This window comes from Pongo abelii, chromosome 21, assembly GCF_028885655.2.
Source record: "Pongo abelii isolate AG06213 chromosome 21, NHGRI_mPonAbe1-v2.0_pri, whole genome shotgun sequence".
NCBI classification, from domain to species: Eukaryota; Metazoa; Chordata; class Mammalia; order Primates; family Hominidae; genus Pongo; species Pongo abelii.
This window is the reverse complement of record NC_072006.2, coordinates 4,899,042-4,906,314: the sequence shown is the minus strand read 5'-3', so window position 1 is coordinate 4,906,314 and position 7,273 is coordinate 4,899,042. Positions and strand designations below refer to the sequence as shown.

General features: G+C 40.7%; 1 pseudogene; it reads left to right on the top strand.

The window, feature by feature from the left end:
* The first annotated feature begins 6,434 nt into the window (after positions 1-6,434).
* LOC134760783 (large ribosomal subunit protein uL23-like) lies at positions 6,435-6,968 on the top strand (annotated as a pseudogene).
* Positions 6,969-7,273: the final 305 nt, after the last annotated feature.

Below are 7,273 nucleotides of genomic sequence, written 5' to 3'. Positions count from 1 at the left end.
GCACTTATATTATTCTAAAAGAAATGCCCAGGATGGTCATGTGGCACTCTAGGGATGATGTGTACTTTGGGGTTAGGATAATCAGAGTACATTATTTTTCACCAAAGCCAATTTGTTCAAGCTATTTGCTTTCCAAACTTCTATCTACAGTCTGTTGCTTGTATGGTTCTATTTTATATTGATCACTCTTTTATTCGGTGGAAGCATAAATGACTATATAAACTACACATAGTTTCTATAAACCTTTTTGTTTCTGCTTTACAATGAAATGGCTATCACTAACTTGCCGTCCAAAGGCCTTTCCAACAAACATTCAATAGTTCCTTTTTAGTGTTGTGAAATAAATGTAAATGAGTCAATTGGAAATTGGATGGAAATAAAAGAGGATCAAATATCTAGAATGACTAGTATATTATTATTAAGATATAGGCTTTTTCTCTATTTTCCCTAATAATCACTCCTGTGATTTATTATGAGATGTTGCTGATTGTGGTGCTGGTGGTCAGGAGATGATGACTCTGTGGATATTGCGATGTTGTGTTATGTATAGTTTTAGCAATATCTCAAGGAGGTATTATTATCTTCATTTTGTTGAAAATGAAACTAAGGTGTAGTGTCCCATCTATCACCACATGCCTAGTAAGCAGTAGAGATGACACTGAAATGCAAGTTTTCCATTAGAGTTGTTAGTAACACTGTCATCTGTACCAGAGCTGCCTCTGTTAGAAGGACACCCAACTACAGAACACTATGTTTACAATTTATGGCCAAGAAACCCTGTGTTGGCTTTTTTTTTCCTTCACAGATTCCCAGAATGTTATAAAATTCAATTCTTCACATAGCAATTTGATACTTTGTATCCCTCCCCATGGAATCTGCCCACAAAAATTGTTATTGTTGATTCAGGCTTTCCATTGTCTGGGAAGAAGAGTTGTGCTTTATTAAATTAGAAATGAGAAAAGAACTATTGATCCAACAAAGCAAAATGAAACATTACTTGAGGGAGTGAAAAAAGTGTTGAGCTTTCTGAGAAATGAATGAAACCTCTTTGTTCAAGTCCTAAACACACCATATACAGGAAAAAAGCCTTAGCAAGTGTCATAGAAAATATTTATGGGACTTGGTGCAGTAGCTCACGCCGTAATCTCAGCACTTTGGTAGGCCAAAGTGGGAGGATTGCTTCAATCAAGCTGGTTTGAAACCAGCCTAGTGAGACCTTATCTCTATAAAATGAATTAAAAAAAATAAAATTAGTTGGGTGTGGTGGCATGAGCCTGTAGTCCCACCTAGTCTGAAGGCTGAGGCGGGAGGATTGCTTGAGCCCAGAAAGTCAAGGCTGCAGTGAGCCAAGATGGCCTCACTGCACCCCAGCCTGGGTGACAGAGCAAGACCTTGTCTCAAAAATAGAAAAAAACAAACTTCAAAAGAAAATGTTTAAACCCTTTAAAAAAGAGAGAAGAAAATATTCATGGACTAGATAGAAAAAATGTTAATTTATGAAATGCTCATATCATTGTGTTTTGCATCAAAGCACCTATATGCTTTGATTTTAAAAAGAGATATCACTATTAAAACTGTTTCATCTTTCTGGAGCTCAGTTTTCTCATCTGTAAAATAAGAACAATAAAGTCTATTCTTCTTATCTCTTGGTGTTGTAAAGGTTAAATGAAAGGATTAGCCATTCCTATTGACTTTTGTGCTTTTCCCACTGCTCTCTATGGGTGCACTGGCTGTTGCAGTGGCTATAATCCTAAGAAGAGAAGAATAAGCCTGCCATTTCCCAGCTTCCTTCAGGTAGCAATAACAATACAATATGCACTACTGGCTGGGCACGGTGGCTCATGCCTGTAATCCCAGCACTTTAGGAGGCTGAGGCAGGCAGCTCACGAGGTCAGGAGTTCAAGACCAGCCTAGCCAATATGGTGAAACCCCATCTCTCCTAAAAATACAAAAATTAGCCGGGCATGGTGGCAAGTGCCTGTAGTCCCAGCTACTCAGGAGGCTGAGGCAGGAAAATCACTTGAACCTGGGAGGTGGAGGTTGCAGTGAGCCAAGATCATGCTACTGCCCTTCAGCCTGGTTGACAGAGTGAGACTCCATCTCAAAAAAAAAAGGAATATGCACTACCATGTAGATATGCTACACTTGATTTATTATAGACTGACTTTGACCAAGGTCAGGGAGAGAAATCCACTTGGGCCCATAAACTCTCAAACAAACATGTAAGTTCAATTTAACTCTATTATAAATAACTTCAGAATGTTTTCTCTCTACGTTATCTTTTGTAACCTCAATCCCAAGGTAGAACTAGAAAGACCACCACTAGCTCCACATGTAATTACTATTTACTTCCTTTGGATGTGTTTTTTCCCATTATCAGATGGGGAAGGGCAGGTCTTAACCAAGGAACCTAAGTGGGCATGTGTTCAGGCTCTGTGGGACTCCCTACCCCACTGGATCACATTCCAACTGTGTTCTTGGCTCAGTTCACTTTTGTGGTTTCAAGAATGTAAATAATTTGCAGTTTTACCCTCTTCATTTTATCTATTTCTCCACAAGGTATTGGTGACCTGAATATATTCCCTTGAATTCACCGACTTCAAACATTCCATTTCTGCAACTGACCTCAATATCTTTTCCTCCTTTGAAACAATAAACTCGCTAACAGATCAACACAGTCTACTCAAGTGAAAAGATCATGAATAAACATGAGACTCTTTAGAATTTTGATATTGCTATTGCTAGCTTTGTGTTGCTCGTTTTAAACCCAAAACACTAGTAAGGGTGAACTAATCGTCCCAGGACCACACGTTGTCTTTCCTGTCTTTAGATTTTTGCTCCTGTACTTCTGCTTCTTTCAATGTCCTCTTGTTGTCCTGACAAAGGTTTCAATACGACCAACCTTGGTACTGAAACTTCCTGTAAACACTTTCTTAATTTCCCAAACCTGGAGTCATTATTCACTGGCATTTATTGTTTATAGAATTTATTTATTAATGTACTCAAGAGCTGCCTTGCAATATTGCTTCACTTACTCTTTTACCCCTTATTTATCCTTCATTCTGCTTAGTGCCATGTTAATGTCATTTCTCCCTGCCTAGAATTTTAACTCCTCAAGAACGAGAACTGTTTATTGTACTTGTAGGTAATCCAAACTTCCTCAGCTCAATGCCTTAATTTAGGACACCCTGAAAAAATAATTGTTTTTATTTTTTGTTTTAAGCATTGGTAGAATATAGTTGCTTCCTACATTTTGTCAAAGGAAGTTAACTTGAGCTGGTGCTGCTTTAACTTATTTCTGAGATAGAATAGGAATGGGATGCAGCTCCTCCTTCACATATTTTTTTTTCTTTTTCTCTAGTTCCACTGATCACAAAACCCACACCACTCACTGGTGATATACCACTCGCTGGTGATATGTCCACGAATCCCAAGGCTTTAGTCACACAGAGAAAACAGCCATTCTTTCGTGCTTTCATAACATGTAACCATGCCTTTTATGTAAAGAATTCCGGAAACTGGCTTAGGAAATCTAAATATTGTGGACTGTCCCACCTTGGGAAGGAATGCTGAACAATTGATTTACAGCTTTGTTGCTGCCAGTCAGACCACCAGGTAGTCCATCACTGAAGATAAACATTGCAACCAGATATGCTACCTGAATAATCTACCCCTCACATGCTTTGAGCCTGCGTACCCTATGCCTGATGTTAATTCCCGTGCTTTGCCTAATAAAAAAGCCCCAACCAGCTTTTTCAGGGAGTCCTTGTACCTCCACTGTCTTCCTTGAGCTTGAGCACAAGCTCCAAAATAAAAACCTTGACTGGGAAAACTACTTGGCCCCGTATTAATTTTTATTACATGGGAAACCAAAGAGGTTGTGATCTGTAACATTTCCAAATCTTCTGCTCTGAATTTTGTTTTTCTTGAGACAGAGTCTCACTCTGTTACCCAGGCTAGAGTGCAGTGGCACGATCTCGGCTCACTGCAACCTCTGCCTCCCGGTTCAAGTGATTCTCTTGTTTTAGCCCCCAAAGTCGCAGGGATTACAGGCATGCACCACCGCACCCAGCTAATTTTTTGTATTTTTAGTAGAGATGGGATTTCACCATGTTGACCAGGCTGGTCTCAAACTCCTGACCTCAGGTGATCTGCCCGCCTAGGCCTCCCAGAGTACTGGGATTACAGGCATGAGCCACTGTGCCTGGCCTGAAAATTCTTTTTTTTAAATTAAGATTTACTTTTTTAATTCAAAAGTTAACATAGCAGAGGTGTTTGTTCCAGGGGTGGTTGTGATGATGGTGGTCTATGACACAGCTTCCACACCTCAAGAATAACAATCGTCAGTGTTCAGTGAGCACTCCCTATGTGTTGTACTGTGAATAATCAAAACACGTATTTAGGCTACTGGGGAGGCTGAGGTAGGAGAATCACTTGAACCCGGGAGGCAGAGGTTGCAGTGAGCCAAGATCACGCCATTGCACTCCAGCCTGGGCGACAAGTTTTGAAACTCCGTCTCAAAAAAAAAAAAAAAAAGTATTTGGTCTTTGCCCCTGATTCCTGCCACAGAGTTTCAGAAACCCTTGGAATTTCCTTAATGATAGGAGTGTCTTTTGTTATTCATAATGAGCCACTTTTGCTATATCCAAGTATATGCCAATAAGGTAACTTTTGGCAGAGCCCCTAGAGAGCTTCAGGATGGGGGCTGGTAGCTAGGAAAATCAACTGTGTGGTGAGAGGGTTGGAACCTTCAGCCCCAGTCCCTGACTGCTGAGGAGGGAGGCCAGAAACTAAGGCTAATGTGGCTAATGACTAATTAAATCATGCCTACATAATAAAACTTCAAAAAAAGCTCTGAATGATGAGGTGTGAAGTGCTTCCCAGTTGGTGCACACATTGATGTACCAGGAGGGTGGCAGACCCTGGCTCCATGGGGACAGAAGCTCCTGTGTTCAAGACCCTTCCAGATCTTGCCATCAAATGTTTTTACATCTGGCTATTCATTTGTATCCTTTATGGGAAAAGAGTAATTGTAAGTACAGTGTTTTCCTGAGTCCTGTGAGTCATTCTTTCACAGGGTAAACCTCAAGGGGGTGCATCCTGGGAGGTCACATGGGTTCTTGCCTTCGTGCAGGAAGGAAATCAAAAGTGAGGTGACAGAGTAAAGTGAAAGCAAGTTTACTAAGAAAGTAAAGGAATAGGCTGGGCAAGGTGGCTCACACCTGTAATCCCAGCACTTTGGGAGGCCGAGGCAGGTGGATCACGAGGTCAGGAGGTCGAGACCAGCCTGATCAACATGGTGAAACCCCATCTCTACTAAAAAGGCAAAAATTAGCTGGGGGTGGTGGCACACACCAGTCGTCCCAGCTACTCGGGACGCTGAGGCAGGAGAATTGCTTGAACTGGGGAGGCGGAGGTTGCAGTGACTGCATTCCAGCCTGGGAAACAGAGTGAGACTCCATCTCAAAAAAAAAAAAAAAAAAAAATCAGAAAGTCTTATGGGGGCAAAAACCAGTTACTGCATTGTGAGGGCTCAGTTGGCAATGTATTCCTGTTTAGTTTCTCCCTCTTGATTCCCTGATCCCCTGTTCCCCTCCAAACCACTCCTGCTTCCTGGAATTATTTCCCAAATAAACTACCTATGTGTTCTCAGGCTCTGCTTTCCAAAGAAACCAGGCCACAAATAGATATGGCTAACCTCAGCCAGAGGGATATTGATGTCACCTTAATGACAAAATGGTACAGAGACGAATGGGTTCTTGCTAAGTTTACTGCTCCTGTACTTTGACTTGTGGTGAAAGAAAATATGTTGAAACTAATTAAAATAGTTTCACATCATGAAATTTTTTGAAATAAATGACCTCAAGCTAATAACATCTGAAAAATGAATAATAGGACAATTGAAAAATTAACAATGAAGAGTGTTCTTTAGAATTTACGGAAAAATTAATATGAAGGGATTCAGAGTAGATAAGATATCCTTTTATGTGAATTTAAAATGTATTTTATTTTACTGCAGAAGAATTTAGAATAAAAACCTTTGATAAGTTGTCATCTGGCTAAGGAAGGCCAGTGGCCACATCATGCTGATATTTGCATCCTCACCATTTGGTGCCTGGAACATAATAGATATTTAAAAAATGTGTGTTGAATGAATAGAATCTTAAAATTGGTGGTTAGGCATTGTAATGGGTTGCATCGTGGCCATGAAAAACATGTCCAAGTTCCAACTTCAGATACGTGTGAGTGTGAATGTGATCTTATTTGGAAAAAGAGTCTTTGTCGGTGTAATTAAGCGAAGAATCTCAAGATTAAACCATCCTGGATTAACCAGGTGGGCCCCAAATCCAATGACAAATGTGCTAAAAAGAAGAGAAGAAGCAAACATAGGGGAGGACCATGTGAAGATGGAGGCAGAGATTGGAGTTGTGTAGCTGCAAGCCAAGGGATGCCTGGAGACATCAGAAACTAGAAGAGAGCTTTTCACAAGATGGTGCCAAAGATGAAGAAGGAAGCTTCCATCCCTCCTAAAGCCAAGGCCAAAGCAAAGTCTTTGAAGGCCAAGAAGGCAGTGTTGAAAGGTGTCCACAGCCACACACACACACACACACACACACATAAAGAAAATCTGCACGACACCCACCCACCAAGACACTGTGACTTCAGAGGCAGCCTAAATATCCCGAAAGAGCACCCCCAGGAGAAACAAGCTTGGCTGCTATGTCATCAAGTTTCTGCTGACCACTGAGTCTCCCATGAAGAAGACAGAAGACAACACCACACCTGTGTTCATTGTGGATGTTAAAGCCAACAAGCACCAGATCAAAGAGGCTGTGAAAAAGCTCTGTGACATTGATGTGGCCAAGGTCAACACCCTGGTTAGGCATGATAGAGAGAAGAAGGCATATATTCTTCTGGCTCCTGATTATGATGCTTTGGATGTTGCCAACAAAGTTGGGATCATCTAAACTGAGTCTGGCTGGCTAATTCTAAATATATATATCTTTTCACCAGAAAAAAGAAACTAGAAGAGATAAGGAAAAATTCTCCCCTACAGCCTTGGAGGGAGTGTGGCCTTGCTAACACCTTGATTTCAGACTTACAAACTCTAGAACCACGAGAGAATAAATTTCTGTTGTTTAAAGCCACCAAGTTTTTGGTAGTTTGTTATGGCAGCCCTAGGAAACTGATACAAAGGTATGAAAAAAAATATGGCAAAAGCTAATGGAACATAAACAATGATTTCAACCATAAAAACATTCAACAAATATTT